At 48.4% G+C, this 20,795-nt stretch overlaps 1 protein-coding gene across 1 annotated transcript in view; it reads left to right on the top strand.

The window, feature by feature from the left end:
- The window catches only part of LOC149325081 (uncharacterized), a 462,194-nt gene that overhangs the window by 304,194 nt on the left and 137,205 nt on the right, over positions 1-20,795 (top strand). The gene's annotated exons all lie outside the window — the stretch shown is intronic.

The following is a 20,795-nucleotide window of genomic DNA, read 5'->3' as shown; positions in this document are numbered from 1 at the left end:
ACATGTCCATGGCGGCAAGCAAGCTGATGCGAACTGGCATGGCAGCATCATCGCGATCAACAAGCGTTGGATGACGCGCCGCCGGTAGCACACCTTGAACGCATGAATGATGCCCATATCCATCGGCTGAATTTTGCAGGTTGCATTGGGAAGCAAGAAGAGCACTGTCACCGCACTCAAGGAAGGCTGCACATGGTGCGCCGCACAGTTATCCAGCACGAGCAGGACCTTCCTGTTTTTTCGTGCCATGTCGTGGTCGAACTCGACAAGCCACTTGGCAAATAAGTCACGACTCATCGAGGCTTTTGTATTGTTCCTGTAGCGTACGGGTACGTAGCTTCCAAAGCATCGCGGCTTACGTGACTTGCCGGTGACAAAAGGCAGCCGCCGGTCACTGCCGTCCATGCCACTGCCGCGTCGTGTCAGGGGAACACAAAGTGCGCGAAATTCGCCTGCCGCGGGTTCGCAGTCGAGCGAAACCGCGCCAAACACCGCCGGCTTGGTCAACTACGGGTGCCCGACAGCTTCGCGTTCGCTCTAACCGAGTGTTGAGGCCACAACAGTTCGTTCTATGTGAGACACTGTGCCATTGCCCCAATATATATTTTGACGGTAGCACCGCCCTCGTTCGTACTAAGCGAGCGTTCGTTATATCTGCGGCTGTTATAAGTGGGCTCGACTGTACCTCATTACATAGTAGATGAAGAACAACCACTTGCCGCCGGTGAGGTCCACACCCACGACTTTCGAATTACGCGTCCGGTGCTCTACCCTCTGAGCTACGCCGGCGGCTCTCCAATCTTCTACTTGCAGTGATAGTCATGATCCGTGTGTTACCAGCTTTGACGGCGTTCACCAATGCCACCCTCGTCCTGAGTCACCGAAACCAATGAGCATAGGGGAGTGTTTGTATATCTTTGTTTAATTTGTCATCGCCGCCGCGGTAGCTTAGTGGTTCTGGTGGTCGGCTGCTGACAAAAAAGACGCCGTTTAGAATCCCGCTTCGACGGTCGCATTTCAATGGAGGCGAAGAGTTAGAGGCTCCTTTACTGTGCGATATCCGTGCACGTAAAAGAACCCTAGGTGATCGAAATTTCTGGAGACCTTCACTGCAGTGTCCCTCATAGCCTGAGTCGCATTAGGAAGTTAAACAATAAAAACCATAACACCACCAATTTCTGGTCATGGGCTCGAATTGCACCGGCTGCATGTGGTTTTCCTTCTACTCCCTAAAGAAATATCTTTCAGTGATCAGTTAACAACACTACTTATTCCACTGATAAACACCATAACATTCAAAAAAATATATATACAAACACTCCTCTATGTTCCTCAGTCTCGGTGATTGATTCCTTCATGTATATGTCGAAATGACCCACTAATTTCTCTTCCCTTGCCTTCTGAATAGCTTCTCTAGGGTCTTGGTTCTGGCAGTCTTGATGCCATAGTCAGCATAAGAGCGTTGCGCGCAGCTTCTGCCCTCACCATTCTACCCCACTCGACGTGAACCTCGCGGTATTACAGGACGTACTACGTCTGCTGCTCTGGACGAGGGTGGCGATGGTGAACACCGTCAAGGATAGGCTACACGCGACGTAAATTCCCCGCGGAAATAGAAGTTTGGACAGACGCCGCCGTAGTTGAATTCATAGAGCACCATATGCGAAATTCGGAGGTCATGGGTTCGTACCCCTCCGGTGACAAGTGGTTCTTCTTTCATCTACTTTTTAATCAATTATATTTCTGCGATAAAATAATAGCACTATTATTTTCCAAATGATCAATAAAACAAATATAAATATACAGACAATATAAATACTCTTCTATGCTCCTTTTCTTCGGTAACTGTTGGCTACCTTTATGCTTACCTCCTACAGATTGTGTCACACTGCGTAAAAAACCACGGGTACAAACGGTACCCGTTAGACACGTGGAGCAGAATTGTAGGTATTAAAGTTATCATGCAGAAAACCAAAGTAACGTTCAACAGCCTCGCACGGGAACAGCAGTCAAATGGTAGCGAGGTTCTCGAAATGTTAAGGGAATACGTCTACTTAGGGCAGGTAGTGGCCGCCGATCTGGATCACGAGAGTGAAATGAAGAGAAGAATAAGAACAGGGTGGATCACATATGGAAGCTTCTCCCAGATCATGAATGAAGCTTGCCAATATCCCTCAAGAGAAATGTGTACAGCCTCTGTATTTTCCCGGTGCTCACCTGTGGGGCAGGAACGTGGATCCTAACGGAAGTGGTTCAGCTTACGTTAAGGACAAATCAATGAGCAATGAGTGATAGGTGTAACGTCAGGACAGCGGAAGCGGGCAGAGTGGGTGAGCGAATAAACACGGATTAATGATATCCTGGTTAAAATCAAAACGGCAAAATGGGTTTGGACAGGGCATGTAATGCGAAGAGACGATAACCGTGGGTCTTTAAGGACAACGAAGTGGATTCCATGTGAAAGAAAACGTAGCAGGGGGCGGCAGAAAGTTAGGTGGGCGGATGAGATTAAGAACTATGCGGGGATACGAAGGCCGCCGCTGGCGAAGGACAGGGTTGATTGGTCGATTGGGTCTGTCTCGTCTTTCTTCTCCTGTGTGTGTGTGTGCGTATGGTTTGGCGCCTTTGAATTTAATTATGAATAACTACCAACTAGCCCAACAACAAATTCTTCTATGATTGGAGAGACATGGGAGAGGCCTTCGCCCTGCAATGGGCGTAGTCAGGCTGATGGGGTTCATTACAGCCGGTACAAACAAGAACAGATTGTTTGATGTCACTAAAGCGAGATTGCGTTTTTTGTCATGCAAACGAGCACTGGCTGTTTGTATGCAACAATGTAAACAGTACAGTTGTGCTCATCGGCGCACTCGTGGCGAAGTTTCGCGCTCACGCAATAATTGTCGAATGGTTCGCACCTTCAAGGTCTACTTCAGCGAGTACAAGAGCTCTTTGATAACCTAACAGCAGAGAAAATAGAGTAGTGGGTATCTAAATCAACACAAACAGAGCCAAACCAGTCGTACGGCGCAGCTGCTGGAAGGGCGAAGCGATGGCGGCGGCTATTCGTCGCTGTGGCATTCGTTGGCGTTTCGAAGTGATTCCAAAATCTCGAACATCTGAAAGGCGTCCAAAATTGGGTGAGTTGGTACGGATCCTTGTTAACGAGGCACCACATCAACGAGGACGGAGACGTAAAAAGGCGGAACAGGCTCTCACTATCAACTGATTATTGTTTATGCGGGCACGCAGCACATACAAAGCAGGAAACAAAACAAAAGATCAGAAAAGCTCATGACATGCGCAGTCCATTTCATGATTACAGCATTCAGCCAGAAAAAGAGCACAGGAAGCAGCAACGCGAATAAAACCTTATAACAAGGGTAGTGCATTTTCAAGAGCAAGTAACATCAGCGAAGGCGCGCTCACACCTCTCTCGGCTGACTGTCTTACTCTAAAAGCCTCCACAATCTCCCGGGCAGCCTTACCTCTGCGTCTCCACAGAAGGCGTGCTTCTTCGAACAGTGGAGTCCAATTGTGGCTCACCTTGCTTCGTCAAAAGTGTCCCTGAACCGCCCTGCAGCTAGCATGTTCAGGAAGGTGCACGTTTAGACAGCGCCCGGTGTGGCCGGTATAATGCAGGCCACAAGATAAAGCAATAGTGTAAACTACCCCGCAAGCATAATCTACTAACGGATCAGCTACGAGAGACGCCCTGTTGTGGTGTCATATATTAATAATATCTCCCACAGAATAACAAGGAAAGCTAACAAGTACGGAGTCCAGGTGGTCTTTTCATCTCCAAATAAGTTCATTGGAATGTGTAAAAAGGCCCACGAGAATTAAGAACACAAAAGGAAACTTGGGTGCAACATCACAGATGCAATCACCTATGTAAAGTATGACGAAAACGTCATTTACGGCATTCCGCTCAGCTGCCAACGAACCTACGTAGGGCAAACGTCCAGGTGCCTTAACAAGAGGCTCAGAGAGCAAGAAAGATCATCTGAGCAACTTTCAAAATCAGGGAATCTGGCACCTCATTGCGCGCTGTAAATGCTGTAAATGTACACCACTGCTAAAAAACACCAAGGTAAGAGGTCGGGCTAGAAACAGACGGGAAGAAGAAATTAGAGAAGCTTTCGCAATGCACGTTGCTCCAGATAAGCAGTGCGTCAGCTCGCCTTCGGTGATGTTAAGAAGAACTGAATTAACCTACCTACACCGCACTTTCTCCGCATAATAGAGTCTTTGAATGACGCTTCCATTATCCCAGCAGATAGCATACTTGTCACACTTGACGTCTCCGCTTTGTACACAAATATTCCCATAAATGAAGGTATCGACGCACTCTCCAAAATTCTAACTCAAAGTCCTCACCCGCACGAAACTGAAGTGTACCTCACGCTACTTGAATTGGTACTAACACTCAACTACTTTGAATTCGATTCTTCTTACTACCTTCAAGTATTTGGAACAAGCATGGGCACTCCCTTCGCACCCACTTAGGCGAACATTTTTATGGGGCTACTAGAATCTAAACTTCTAAATTAATTTCTAAAAAAACCACTTATATACCTGCGTTACATAGACGACATTTTCATGATATGGGAGCATGGGGCTGAGACCCTGAAGACATGCGTCACACATTTCAATTCATGCCACTCCAGCATTAAATTCACCTTCAACTCCTCGAAAACGCAAGTCAATTTCCTTGACACCTCTGTCCGTTTAGAAAATAGCAAGCTGGAAACCACACTTTACAGGAAGCCCACTGACCGACAACAATACTTAGATTTCACTAGCCATCATCCAAGACACTGCAAAAAAGGTATATTCGTAGGACAGGCAACGAGACTAAGAAGAATATGTAGCGACGACGACGACTACCTGAAACACCTACACTCGCTAAAAAACACACTAATCACCAGAAACCATCCACAGACAACCCTCAATAATGCGTTCCAACGAGCAACCACTTTGAAACGAGATGTAGTTCTTAAAAAACGAGCAAAAGCTAACAGTCAACGACCTCCTGCACTTATAACGAAATACTCAAACGCGCTTCCAAACATAAACAATATCCTGCGGAAATACCACCCCATTTTAACTGGTAACGACCGTCTCAAGAAAATATTTCCCGACGCACCAAGGGTAACATACAGACGCAACACAAACCTGAAGGACATCCTGGTGCATGCTAGGCTCGGTAAGAAACAACCACCGACAGTAACTTCATGCTCTCGACCTAGATGCAAGACATGCAAACATTTACAAAGGGACACTACGGTTAAAAGTACGGCAAACGATTTCAGTTTCGATATAAAGACTAGTTTTGACTGCACATCGTCCAATGTTATTTACATGCTCCAGTGCTCCTTCTGCCAGAAACAATATATCGGGGAAACCGGGCAAACAATGAGTGTCAGATTAAACGGGCACCGGGCTGACACAACACGGAATGAACAGAAGGCAGTGTCGACCCATTTTAATCAACGCCATCACAAATTCGACGAACTCAAATTGTTCATTCTTCAGTCAGGCTTCAAATCGACTAGGGACAGAAAATACAGAGAAGCATTCCTAATCCACAAATTTAAAACACTGCAACCAACAGGGATTAACATGTCTAGAGGAAACCTGGAATCTCTCAGGTACATTCCAGGGTTAGCATAATTTTAAATTAACAAATGTATTGCACGTGCTCAGACCATTTCCTAGAACCTCGCATAAGTGTATTATATTTTCAGGAGGACACAGGGGCGGGATGGGGGGCACGGGCGTGGAGGTAGACAGGGACAAGGGCTTGTCCCTGTCTGCTTCTATGTCCATGTGTTTTGTTGCGCCCCTGTGTCCTCCTGAAAAGTTATGAACCAACACGCCCAAATACAAGTACTTCTGAGTATACTATCGCTCTTTGCACCCTTCCCACGTCATATCTTCTCAGAAGTACTTGTATTTGGGCGTATTGGTTCATAACTTTTCAGGAGGACACAGGGGCGCAACAAAACAGATGGACATAGAAGCAGACAGGGACAAGCCCTTGTCCCTGTCTACCTCCACGCCCGTGCCCCCCATCCCGCCCCTGTGTCCTCCTGAAAAGATAATATACTTATGCGAGGTTCTAGGAAATGGTCTGAGCACGTGCAAGACATTTGTTAATTTAAAATTATGCTAACCCTGGAATGTACCTGAGAGATTCCAGGTTTCCTCTAGACATGTTAATCCCTGTTGGTTGCAGTGTTTTTTAAATTTGTGGATTAGGAATGCTTCTCTGTATTTTCTGTCCCTAGTCGATTTGAAGCCTGACTGAAGAATGAACAATTTGAGTTCGTCGAATTTGTGATGGCGTTGATTAAAATGGGTCGACACTGCGGCCTTCTCACCCTCTCCCTTTGTTCACTTTTTTTTCTTTCTCCCAATCCCATACTACCAGTTCTCGGAAACCATGACATTCCTGTTACCCCCTCTGCACCAACCTTTTGGCTTTCTCTGAACTCGAGCCATTCCCCCCCCCCCCCCTGCGTTTTCCTTCCTTGGAAATGCCCCCCCCCCTTTTCTTTCCCCTTCCAGGGTCAGCCTATTTTGTTTGCCTTGTTCTCATTTCCCTGTACCAGGCTGACTAATCCTCTTATCTGAGTTATTCAGGTCCATCCAGCGCCAACCCCCCGTCGCAGCCCCTTCAAAGCCTTTGTTCATTACACACCCCCGGGATATATGTTTTTTCACTATTTCAGCTTAACGAATCAGGATTCACCTCCCTCCCCTTCCTGACACGCATCCCCTCTCACACCACTTTCCTTCCCCACCCCCGGGGCCTTCCTCCTCGGAGCGAAGGCCCTATTTAATCCCTGCCAATGATGAATGCTTTGCCCAGACGAAGACAAGTCCCTTGTCGAAACATTGGCTCAAGCAACCTGAGCTTTTGCCCTCCCTTGTTCATTTTGTGATCGCAAAGGACCATCTACCACACCCTCTCTCTACCATACCTCAAGGATAGTAATCTTCAGCTGTTGTAAGCGCACGGGTTGATTGTTTTTTCCTGTTTCTCTTTTTCCGGTTGTTCCCCCCTTTTCCCTTCTTTTTTTCCTTTTTTCCCCTTTTCTTCCTTCATTCTTGTCAGCGCGTGCGCCCTCTTCTGTGTATTATGACGTCAATATGTGTATTTAGTCATGTTTCTTCTGAAATTAATCAGTTCATAGAAAGGGCTTCCTCCTGTGTGTTCGTCCCTTATCCGTATTTTGATAGCGCTCACCAATACCTTCAAGGGTCAGAGTGACTCACACCATACCCGTTCATCCTCGTATGCGGTGTGTCATATCTCTCAATGGGAGCACAGATGAAATGCACTGAATTCGGCCCTACCGATGCCTGCTCTCATGGGACTGACGACGCTTTTGCCGAACAGGTGGCCAGAATAAAAAACGCCGGGTTCCCAGACTGTGTTGTAGCGGCGGCGCAGGGGATTCTAAAGGTACAAAAGCTATGCCTAACGTCGGCAAGGGCACTAAAAAAAGAGACCTGGAAAAGGAAGTTATCCAATTTCTCTACATTCATGGTGTATCTCACAGTCTTAAGAAGGTGGCTCGCTATTATTGATGTGGATATGGTGTCTTCGGCAAAAAACAACCCGGCGGCCGAATCTGTGCTGCGATTGAGAGATGTCAAACACCGAATGAGAGGAAGAACGGATGTTGTGTGAGTCACTCTGATCCGTTAGTAGACTTTGTTTGCGGGGTGGTTTACACTATGCTTTTATGTTGTGGCCTGCATTATACCGGTCAGACAGGGCGCTGTATAAACGTTCACCTTCGTGAACATGCTAGGTCACTTGATGGCGGTTCAAGGACACATTTGACAAAGCACTTTAAGAGCCACAGGTGCACTCCACTGTTCGAAGAAACGCGTTCTGTGGGCACGCCTAGATAAGGCAGCCCGGTAGATTGTGGAGCATTTTAGAACAGGAAATTCAGCCGATACAGCTGTGAGCGCTTCTTTGCTGCTGTTATTGATTTAGAGTAGATTTAGAGAGAAAGAGAAGGAAGCGGCCGAAATCACTCCTTGTGCGAAGGGCCATGCAGCAGAACGGCCGATTTGAGCGTGTCCACCGACAATTCGTCGTTGCGTCAGCTCATACGCGCGGTGGTCTGTGAAGAGCTCCACAAACTGACCCTCGCCTCGTCTGATCAGACAGCGGCGGACCGAAGTTGTGCGAAGCATTTTCATCGTCTTCTCCAGTCATGCCGGAGCCACGCCCCATGAGCTACGCCGCGGCTCTCCGGTCCGAGTTGCCACGTGTGCAACGTTTGCCGTACCACCCACCGCCGCCAACCGCTCCGCCACCGTCGTTCTACCAGCGGCCCCAGCGAAGACCTGTCATGCGTCCACCGGCCCGGAAGGCGGCTATTTGGCGCACTTATGACCAGCAGCCGCTCTGCTACGATTGCGGAGAAGCCGGCCACCTGTATCGCCGTGGCCCCTAACGTGAAATCGGCCTCCGGGGTTTCCCACGTGACGCTCCCTGTCAATATTTCGGTGAGCGACCCCACGAAATAGAGGAATACTTTGTTTCCCACGACAGTAACTGTACTCGCCGACCACGATCTCCTTTTCCCGCACGCATCACGTCGCCCAGCCGCCAGGCTTTCGCAGATGGACTGTGGGGCCGGTCTCCAAGCCCGCACCGGAGAAACTGAAAGTGGTGACCTCAGGGGGGAAGGTTGCCGACAGCGGATATTACGAAGACCCCGAACGCCGCCAGAGTGCGATCCAGAGGTCCCGATACCGCCGCAGCCCGATTCTGTGATACCGAATTTCCCTGACACCGATGCAGCTGTTAGCGCCGACCTCCGCATTCACGTTGACGGGCACCCATTGTTAAGAACGCCGCCAACAGGAAGCAGCCAGCACCCACGTTTCTCCTGGATGGTTCCGAGAAACCCCTATTGACTCGACGACATTTGCCTCAAGTCATGAACGCGAGATTTCCAACACTGGGACGCTCCCTAAGATGTCGTCCAGGCCTGCGTTTCTCCGACGCTGCGCGTCGTCATCGTGGAGAGTGTTGCGCGTTCGGGCCGGTCAGCCACCGGGACGCTCTCAAGGAAGGCGTCCTGGCCTGCGTCTCTCGTCGTTGTGGAGCGTGTTGTACGTTCGGGCGGGTCAGCTACCGGGACGCTCCCAAGGATAGCATCCAAGCCTGCCAAGCCAATCAACCACCAGGACGCTCCTGATTGGACGAAAAGGGGTGGGAGTCTGTGCCGCCTCTATTTAAGGGCTTCCGTCTCCTTGGTTCGTGTCATGGGGGAGGTGGTTACGAATTGCGGCTTCGGCCGTTTATCTGTTTTTTTTTTTTTTTTCAGCCAGCGTCCACTTCGGCGGACGCGGTTGTTGCTGCGACGCGCGTCTTTTCTTCTCTTTTTCTATTTCTTCTAATCTTGCAACTCTCCTCTATCTGCACGTGGGTGCGATGGTGGCTCGGCTGGAGCCAGTAGGCAGGCCCGTGAAATTTCCGTTTCATCCTTCTCCCAGTCACAACAACAACAACGTGTCATTTCCTGCTGTGTTCCATCTTGGCAAGTAGCGTGCTTTCCGCTGCTCCTTGTAGATATGTAAATAAATTCAGTCTTCTTTCGCCACCTCTTGACCCCTTCGCCCAGCGGCACTCCTGTCCTAGTGGGGGGACGGGCGTCGTCTTGACCGTGGTTGCGTCGAGCCACGACCCCGAACCTTCAGCCTCAACAACAGTGACTGCTTTTGTCGATACAGACGCGGACTTTTCAATAAAAAGAAAGCGCCTCGCGGATCGTCTCAGCAAGGGAAAAACAGAATAGGATGGAATTCGTACTGCTGGTGGTCACCTCATGACTCTTGTGGGAAGGTGCACTTCTCGAGTCATCACAGCCAACTCTGCTTTTGTAGGCAGTTTTGTTGTTCTGCCGCACTGCTGCAAGGACCTGATACTTGGAATGGACTTCTTGCGCGAGCATGGAGCCATCATAAACCTTTCTGGTCGTTTGGTAATATTTTCGACCCCTGGAACGGTTCAGCCGACAACGAACAACGCAGAGCGGCCCTGCGCATCATCGGCGCAGATGTGACCGTGCCTCCGCGGCCCTGTGCCCTCGTTATTGTCATTTATGACGCCAGGTGCAGTGCTGACGGAGTAGCAGAACAGAACACTGCGCTTGTGCTCTCTCATGGGGTCTGCATCGCGAGAGGTATCGTAACCCTACGCAACGGCCTGGCACATGTCCTTCTCACGAATTTCGGGATCCAACGGCAACACATCGCCAAGGGCACCGCGGTCGCATACTTCGCGGGCATCGCCGAAACTCACGACTGTCTTGCCCTCCAGAGCGATACGTCCACCTGTCGCACACCCCAGTTTGTCCTCGACGTGAAGCCAGGCTTAACCGCAACCTAGAGGGAAAGCCTAGTCGGCCTTTTGCTTCAGTTCCAAGACTGTTTTTTGTCTAAGTCGGAAGTCAAACAAACGCCTCTCGCTAAGCACCGCACTATAACGGACTACAGTACCCGACCAATTCGACAAAACCCATACCATGCCTCATTGCGGGAGCGTGAAGCCATAGCTGAGCAAGTCCAAGAAATGCTGCAGGATGGTGTTATCCAGCCATCGAGGAGCCCGTGGGCTTCGCCTGGGATTTTCGTTAAGAAGAAAGATGGCAGTCTGCGAGTTTGCGCTGTCTACTGGAAGCTTAACCCGGTTGCAAAAAAAGACGTCTACCCGTTACCACGCATTGACGAATCTCTTGAGGCTGCGGCACGGGCGCTACTTTTCTTCGCTGGACTTAAAAAGTGGTTACTGGCCTAAGGTTGCGGCGACTGTGCCACACTATGTGTGCACGTGCCGCAATTGTCAACGACGAAACACACCCCCTGTAAAGCCAGCTGAACTTTTATATCCCTTAGAAGTGCCCAGAGTCCCGTTTGAGCAAGTTGGCATGGATTATCTCGGCCCTTTCCCAACATCATCTTCGGGAAACCGGAGACATTTCGTCGCCACTGAATACCTTATACGCTATGCTGAAACCAAGGCCCTCCAGCGCGGGACGGCAGCCGAGGCTGCGAAATTTTTCCTGGAACACGTCGTCCTGGAGGCATGGCGCTCCAGCACTAATTATAACGGATAGAGGCACCGCTTTCACTGCCAAACTCTTGGAATCCCTTATGCGGCTGAGTGGCACTACTCACAGGAAAACAACGGCCTACCAACCCCAGACAAATGGATTGACCGAGCGTCTTAAGAAAACTCTCGTCGACATGCTCTCCATGTACGTTGACGTTGAGCATCGATATTGGGACGATAGCGTGCCATATATCACTTCCGCGTATAACACGGCTCAACAGGAAACCACGCGGAGGACGCTTTTCTGTCTGTTGTACGGCCGCGAAGTGTTAACATTGTTGGAAGCAATGCTGCCCCATGATGGCCCCGACGTTGGCGCCGAGGAATTTATGCTCCGTGCAGAAGAAGCTCGACAACATGCGAGAGTGCGCATCCTGAACCAACAAGGCCTTGACGCCGGACGTTACAACCGCCGCCACAGATTGTTGACGTTCGCGCCGGACTAAGAGTGTGGGTATGGGCTCCCATTCGACGCAGCGGTCTTTTCCAAAAACTGATAAACCAGTATTTCAGCCCCTACAGAGTCCTCCATCAGCTAAGCGACGTAGCCTATGAAGTTCTTCCGGATGGGGTTTCCCGGACTACTCGCCGGAAGGAAATGCCGCGACTACAATATTTGTTGCTAGGCGGCTGTCCGGCACGCAGCTCGTACGCCACGCTTTTCGCTTCTGAAGAAGAAAATTCCAATACGGAAAGGTGTCAGGCAGGGAGACAAGATCTCGCCCATGCTCTTCACTGCCTGCTTACAGGAGGTATTCCGGGGCCTGAAATGGGAAGAGTTGGGGATAACAGTTCACGGAGAATACCTGAGTAATTTGTGATTCGCTGATGACATTGCCTTACTAACCCACTCAGGACATAAACTGCAAAGCATGATCAATGAGTTAGACAGGCAGAGCAGAACGGTGGGGCTAAAAATTAACATGCAGAAAACCAAAGTAAAATTCAAAAGCTAAGCAAGGGAACAACAGTTTGCAATTGTGAGAACAAATAATAACTGCGCAAGAGGACGGGACAAGAGAAAGAGAACCACACAGGACAAACGCAGACTGACAACTGATTTATTCCACTAACTACTCTTTCCTTCAGCAGCAAAGCGCATGCGCACCAACCCCAAAAACAAAAACAAAAGCCACGCTCATCTCGTAGAATCAAGGAACTCGAACTCCTTGCGGTACAGGTGTACTGAAGCATCGCTAACACACTTGTCAGGCCCTAATCTCGCGATTTCCAAGGCCTCGATAATTTCCCGTTCTTTCTTATCCCTCGAGCGTCCGATAATCTTAGTCCTATCGAAAAGTGGATTACAATTTTTGTCATCATGCTTGCAAGTGTGAATTGCTTAGGCAGATGCTGCCCCTTGAATCATCTAAGCTTTTTGCAAGTTCTAATAATCTAATGTTGACGCAGCGGCCAGTTTGCCCTATGTAGAACCTACCACAACTCAGGGGAATCTGATAAATTACATTGCATGTACACTGTACGAACTTATTCCTGTGGTTAATGCCACACAACCTTCTTTTCCTTATCTTTTCTCGCCAAATTGCACAAACGCGACCACTTGCAAGGTGCAGAAAAAATGACATCAACGCCGAATTTTCCGGCGACCCTCTTCAAGCCGTACGAGACCCTGTGAACATAGGGCATAACTTCATACTTCCGCCTCTCCTGTGGATCCGCCCCCCGAGATTTTGAGTTTGGGCGGAAGGACTTCAACAGGGACTCAGCGACAGCCTGAAGAAGGGCCAGCGGAAAACCAGCAGACCTAAGGCGATCAACCTGAGCCTCAAAGCTAACCTGAACCTTATGTGGACAGGACTTGGCTAATGAAGCCCTGAGGCAAGTTGATACAATACCCCTCTTGACCAGCTTCGAATGGCACGAGTTAAAGGGCAGGAGCAGGGTGTCGAACCGGCATTTTTTCGGGTTCGGTACGGGTTCGGGTTCACGCCTTTCGGGTTCAGTTCCGGGTTCGGCTCCAGAGGGCCATTCCGTTCCGGTTCGAACCGGTTTGGACCGTCTCGAACCGGTTCAAACGGGTTCAGGAGAAAAAATTTAGAACGCAGATGGGTTTCAGTCAACCTTGCTATGCGTTTTCTTTGTTCTTGCACATCGCAATACAAAATAAAAAATGCAAAGATTTGTTTACGAGAACATAAAACTGGGCTAGTTGGTAAGGATTCCCAAGCAGCGCAGGTAATCGGCCCAGTATTGGAAATGGATGGTTTCACTCTGGTCCTTATTTGTAGGAGACTGGTCTTTGCCAATACGTTTCCAATATTGGGCCGGTTAACTGCGCTGCTTGGGTTCATGCTTAAGCAGCGCTGTAAACAGGACGAAAGGATGTATGGAGGCGACATAGACACTGACTAACAACTGGTTTTTACATTGTCGGAAAAGTATATGAAGGCGCAGGACACAGGGAACAATCCAAATAACAGAAGAGCAAGGATTAAAACTAAAAAACCGTACTGCGCATGCACATCATAGTCGAGTCATGACATCTTTTTCAACGAAATTCGAAGGCTATATTCCATAGTAGACGGCACTCCCCTATATCCTGGACCTCACACAGTTGCGACGAAAGCCTAACTCCTTATCTACGAAATTGAAGGATCGTGAAGCAACACGCTCATCTGCTTCCTTCCTGATCATAAAGGCCTCCACCATCTCCCTACAAATTCGATCAGGGTGATTAAACAGGAGTCTTGTCTTTCTAAGTGGGAAAGCAATGGGCATTTGTTCGAATATCAAAGATGGGTGAAAAAGTAGCGGTGTCGTACAACTTGGTTTTGCATTGCAGCGAGTGCAACGATTGCTTCCCACAGTAGATAAGACAAGTGTCCTGTTTAATAAGCCTGTTTGCATTTTTAGGGAGTTGGTCGAGGCCAATGGAATCAGGAAGGAAGCAGATGAGTGTGTTGCTTCACCATCTATCAATTTGGTAGATAAGGAGTCAGGCTTCCTTGGCATTGTGTGAGGTCCAGGAGATTGGAGAGCGCCGTCTACTATGGAAGATGCTCTTCGAATTTCGCTGAAAAAGACGTCACGACTCGACTGCGAAGTGCGTACGCAGCATGTTTTTTACGTTTTAACCTTTGTTTTGTTTTTTTTTGGTTGTTCCCTGTGTCCTCCGCCTTTATATACTTTTCCCAGAATAAAATAGCCAGTTGTTAGTCAGTGCTCGTGTCATCTCTCATCTTTCTTTTGTCGTGTTTACTGCGCTACTTGAGCATGAAAAAATTGTTTAATGTGAGATCTTCTCACTTTACCCATTTCATTAATTGTCCACAGCAAAAAGACGAATTTACGGCAAGAGCCGCAAAATGAAATGAACTCCAAATTAAAGAAAATCGGCTATGTATATACGCTATAATCCACCTTATGAGGTGTGAGGCGAAAAGCTAGTGGATTTTGCATCTACAAGACCCTCCTGCTTGAGCAGGTCTCCCCTGAAGCTTGAGTCCGTTGGGACTTTCTCGTACGCAGTGTACTTACGGGGCCCCAAAATTGCCGCCGCACGCGCCCTCTACGTTCCCGCGCACTACTGAGAAACGAAACTGTCATGTATCGGCACGTTTACATACAGACCTTTCCGTCACCCCGAAACCGACTTGCCAGTCTAGTCCCCCCCCCCTGAGTAACGATGACGTCCTGAGTAACGATGACGTTCTATGACGATGACGATGACGTTCTACGTCACTACCTGCGGTTACTCAGGACGTTCTACGTCCGCCGCTTATGAACGTGGGTGGCGCTGATGAACACTCTCAAGGTTAGGTTACTTGTAAACATAAATACCTCCGAAAGCAGAAGATTTGACAGCCGTCGCCGTAGCTCAGAGGTAGAGCACCGGACGCGTAATTCGGAGGTCGTGGGTTCGGATCCCACCGGCGGCAGTGGTTGTTTTTTCTTCTGCTTTTCTAATCAATTAGCTTTAAGCGATGACATGTTCAGTAATATTCTAAATTGATCAACACCACAAAATAAATAAATTAATAAAAAAAAATCCCCTGTGCCCCTTGGTTTCTGTGGCTGTTGGCTTCTTTCATATTTATAACGAGCCCCTCATTCCCCTTCCCTTGTTTGCTTAATTGCTTAGCGAGGGCCTCGGTTCTGGCAGCCTTGACTCCATAGGAAGCATAAGAGGGTTCTCACGCAGCTTCCACCCTCTCCGTTCGATGACGTTCTACGTCACTACCTGCGGTTACTCAGGACGTTCTACGTCCGCCGCTTATGAACGTGGGTGGCGCTGATGAACACTCTCAAGGTTAGGTTACTTGTAAACATAAATACCTCCGAAAGCAGAAGATTAGACAGCCGTCGCCGTAGCTCAGAGGTAGAGCACCGGACGCGTAATTCGGAGGTCGTGGGTTCGGATCCCACCGGCGGCAGTGGTTGTTTTTTCTTCTGCTTTTCTAATCAATTAGCTTTAAGCGATGGCATGTTCAGTAATATTCTAAATTGATCAACACCACAAAATAAATAAATGAATTTAAAAAAAAATCCCCTGTGCCCCTTGGTTTCTGTGGCTGTTGGCTTCTTTCATATTTATAACGAGCCCCTCATTCCCCTTCCCTTGTTTGCTTAATTGCTTAGCGAGGGCCTCGGTTCTGGCAGCCTTGACTCCATAGGAAGCATAAGAGGGTTCTCACGCAGCTTCCACCCTCTCCGTTCGATGACGTTCTACGTCACTACCTGCGGTTACTCAGGACGTTCTACGTCCGCCGCTTATGAACGTGGGTGGCGCTGATGAACACTCTCAAGGTTAGGTTACTTGTAAACATAAATACCTCCGAAAGCAGAAGATTTGACAGCCGTCGCCGTAGCTCAGAGGTAGAGCACCGGACGCGTAATTCGGAGGTCGTGGGTTCGGATCCCACCGGCGGCAGTGGTTGTTTTTTCTTCTGCTTTTCTAATCAATTAGCTTTAAGCGATGACATGTTCAGTAATATTCTAAATTGATCAACACCACAAAATAAATAAATTAATTTTAAAAAAAATCCGCTGTGCCCCTTGGTTTCTGTGGCTGTTGGCTTCTTTCATATAGTAAAGTAAGAAATTTGTTTGTCATAGAATGTTTGGGACTTTTCCTGGGGCGCTATCAAAGGCAACCTTTGCGTCAGCAGAATTTTTTGCGCCGTTCATAGCGTGAAAAATAATGGTTAATCTGGCATGCACCATTTTTCCACACACTTGTTTCAGCCATTTATTTTAAAACTACAAACAACCCCTTTCTCGCGGATGTGCTTAATAGGTGACTAAGTGCTTGCCTGTCTTTTCTGGGCATGCTCGCGAGTGCTTATTCATTCGGTTTTCTCACTCTTCGCTTTTACTTACCTGTACGGCCTCTCCACAAGGCAGATGACAAATGTTGCTATCGGTCATTACTTCCTCTACCCATACATCTACAGCCTTACCTAGACTTTCTTGATACTAGTGTATTAAAGCGAAGTCCGCGGATGTACAGTGGAGCCCACTTTAATGGCTGCAGATATAACGAACGCTCGCTTATTACGAGCGGTTGTGAATATGCATAAGGGCAACGGAAATTCGTCGCAGATACAGCGAACAACTCGGGCTACACCACTCGGTTATAGCGAACGAGATGGCGTGGTGAACTACCCCGAGGTTGTCGAGGTCGTTCTTCTGCTAAGCACGCAGATGAAATAGCGCCTCTCAACCTTAGCAGCCGCGGTGGCTCAGTGGTTATGGTGCTCGACTGGTGACCCGAAAGACACGGGTTCGATCCCAGCCGCGGCGGTTGAATTTCTATGGGGGCGAAATTCTAGAGGCCAGTGTACTGTGCGATGTCAGTGCACGTTAAAGAACCCCAGGTAGTCGAAATTTCCGGAGCCCTTCACTACGTCGTCTCTCATAGCCTCAGTCGCTTTCGGACGTTAAATCCCATAAACCAAACCAAGCCTCTCAACCTTCACGACACCGTCCAGGCAGAACATGTCAACCCAGAAATGGAATTAAAAGGCGGCACTGCTGTGAGCAGCGCTAACCGGAAAGTCCGGCATCCGGTAACACTATAATCGCTAAAGAATGATATGCTATAATTCTCTATTGAAATAGTAAGTAACCGCCGGCCAAACCCGCGTCGATGGCCAAAGAGAGCAATCATTGCCTACGCGTTCGCCGGCTCGGCAAAGCATCCCGAGTAGAAGAAGCGCGGTGCGCGTGAGAAAGAGGCATCGTCAAAAGCGAAGTTACTGGCCATGGTCGCGGATCAACTAACAGCAGCGATTAGATAATTCTGAAATCCTTGCTGGCCATGCCAGTCACGTGGTATGCATAGCCTGCCCAGTCGTCTCCATCTTTTGCGCCGCTACCATGTGCATGCATTGTCATACAGCGGACAGTGCAACGGATGCCTTCTGCGCCACACGCGCTGCGCTACATCGTCGCTGCATCAGCCCAGGAACGACAGAAGAAGCTCGAAAACACGCGTGACCAGATGCTTGCAGATTTCCGGCAACACTTCGTTGATCCATAGCCGACCGGATGTTTCCTTGGATAACTACGTTCCTGCGGACCACAAAACCAAAGAAGCGCCTGCTCTGACGGAGACATTGTACACCAAGTGCGACCTCTCCCTACTGCCAGGAATCTCATTTAATGTGGCCGACCTGCCAACCGTTGCCACGCACACTTCATCCATGATTAGTTATACCCCATCCCTGAATTTGATAGTTGGCAGCAATGTCTCGACGAGAATTAATTGACCGTCCTAGATAGCCTGGAAAGAGCCTCGACAGGCTCTGCTTCGCACAAGCAGGCACGCATAACGCAGCTTTATAAGAAATAATTGCCACTTTTAGCGGCCTTAGTATTTTTGGCTGTTGTACGAAGAATCCACTTGCTACGAACATCAGATATAACGAATAGAACCCGCCTGACCGTCAGGTTCGTTATAAGTGGACCCGACTGTAGTTTCAATTGGCCACAAAAATCTTTTTCACCCTTCAGACATGGACTTCACCTGTAAGGACGTACCTTCGCGCCAAAGGGGCGTTTTTGCCGTGGTCAGTGCATTTCTACCTGTGCGAGCAACAAGAAACAATTCCAGCAATAAAATCATATTTTTGTCGTGATGCTGTATTCTTTTAGGACATACTTAAGCAGTCTCTTAAAAAACCCGTTGACATCATACATTTCACTATAACATTTATGTCTGCGATGAAAAACTCCGGAATTCCGTGCGAACTCTTCGTGTTTATAGGACACAGAACCGCCGTGGTCCACGAGGTCACTGTTCAGACAACAGTGCACTTTAACGCAGGAGGAATATGCTGCACAAGTTCAACCTCCTGACAGCATGGTTCCCCTTTCATGACGTGTGCACCGTCTGGAATTTTCATGTGCGGGCGGAGGCAGGGAGTTATGGTGGCTTGAGGCCTTATGCCGAGATCAGTGAATTCGACGCGGTCAAGTAAGGCATGAAGAGGGTCAGAGAGGTTCCAAATATTCCATGTAACAACCATAAAAAGAAGCCTACAAGATAGCCAAATAGCCTAAAGCATCTTCTGTAAACAGAGTTTTCTGTTGCGCCGCCATACGAATCCCGCTCTGAGTCAGAGGTTAGACTATGCATACTCTTTTAGTTGTTCTTTTTACTGCGTTAGCAATATAGCCTGCTTTCCCAAAAATAACCTCGCTGCGTGCGTGCAGCCTCCATCCTTGATGCCCACTCCGGTGGGTGCACATCAGGACATTCATCGGTAAAAATGCACCTTCAAAAACTTTCACCCATCTCCCCACCCCCGATCACCCACCTGTACCCGATATAGCCGAGGCAGATTGTTGTGAATGCTCAACGTATTCAGTCGCCCAAGCGTTCTACGAAAAAAAAACGCTAACAATCATAAGCCTGTAGTGTCAGACACTAAGAACAGGAAGTAACTGCAAGAAGTAGATATAAGTCGCCAGACGGAGAATTCAAGATCGAGCAGTGCGAGAACAGTGGATGGAGCCGCGCGCTTGCGATTGGCAGCAATATTTTCTTAGAAGCAGAGTGATTTCATTGAATCGGCATAACGAAATCACTTCATCGCACTTACATTTTATCGCAGTAGCATCTTTCTGAGCGTAATCACTATCTCATGCCAGCGAGCGCATGTATTTCCGCACTGCCCTTCTGTGTAATCGGTATTTAATTTTTTTCTTATTAGTACATCTCCACCGTTGCCAAGACCCCGCCTTTCGTTGCTTATTTCCGTCGCGCGCAAACAAGAATATGCGGATGCAAAAAAAAAAAAGAAGCTGCACCAATTTATACATCCTTCTTTTGGTAATACTAGTAGTAATATCTAGGGTTTATCGTGTCGAGTAGACATTGGGGCTATACGACAGACGGTGTAGTGGAGGGCTCCATATTAACGCAGACCAGCTGGGGATTTTCGACGTGCGACAGAGCATGCTCGTTTTTGTATTTTTGGAATCAGCAGCCGAGCTGCACAGCCATTGAGCCATTTTTTTTTTCTTTATTGACCTACAGGCCCATCGTGAGGGGTTTTATTTAGAACTTGCTGTCTAAGACAATGAGCGCCTACCAAAGTAAATGTTGCACTACCCACTTCGGTAGCTCAGTGGTTAGGGCACTCGGTCACTTATTCGGCGTACCCGGGTTCGAACTCGGCCCCGGTGGCCACGTTCCGATGGAGGCGAAACGTAAAAGCCACCGTGTGCTGCGCGATGTCAGTGCACGTTAAAGGGCAACTGCGCCACTTTTTAAGAATGTCGCGATTCTCAAGGTTTCAAATCTATATAGGCTGTAGGTAAAGCATGCTAAGTTTTTTGCACTGCCATTCAAAATAGTGACTTAATCGACGATTAAACTTTGAACTTCTCCTCAAAGCAACAAAGGAGTGCGGGGAAGTTCAGTGTGATGTCACGGAAGGTATGATTTCAAATTACTGCTGCCATCAGCCACGCCCTGCCCTGCCTCGTTGGACGCTGCCAAACATCGTTTCGGCGGGCTTTGACATCGATGGCGTTGGTTTTTTTCCTTCAAAGCAGGCGTTTATGCGTTTGAAATGTACGGATACTTTCGATGACGTCATCATGCGTCCCCCACTTAGCGTTGTGCGCTGCGGAGAAGCTTGAAGGCCGTCGCATTTTTAATTGGTGATTACGTCCCCGTTTCAAATGCTAGGCCAAAAGGACTTCGCATACTTTACCTGGAAGTTTCACACATTCGAGCCTTTTAAGCTCGTTGATTTCTTAAACCAATGCAGTTGCCCTTTAAGGATCCCCAGCTAGTAGAAATTATTCCGGAGCCCACCCCTACTGCGCCTTCCTCCTTCCTCCCTCTCTTACGGCGCGGTTCAGGTGTCCATCAAGAAGTGAGACAGACTGCGCCATTTTCTTTCCTCAAAAACCACCATCGCAACATTGTTCGGTCATCGCGTTAATATTTTGTCTATTTGTGCGATATGACGCAAAGACAATGCAGGCATTCTCAATCGGTACTAAAATGACTATAGACACCCAGTTTTATTGCGTGTTTTTTCCTCTTGAATAAACAGCGCGAACGAAGACGAGCACAAAAGACAAGAAAATGGACGAATTTTCTTGTCTTTTGTGCTCGTCTTCGTTCGCGCTGTTTATTCAAGATGCTTAACCAACTAGCCCGCCAAAA

The sequence above is a fragment of the Amblyomma mixtum genome, chromosome 10 (genome assembly GCF_055824585.1).
Source record: "Amblyomma mixtum isolate Tamu chromosome 10, ASM5582458v1, whole genome shotgun sequence".
Lineage (NCBI taxonomy): Eukaryota > Metazoa > Arthropoda > Arachnida > Ixodida > Ixodidae > Amblyomma > Amblyomma mixtum.
This window is presented reverse-complemented; position numbering and strand designations above follow the sequence as displayed.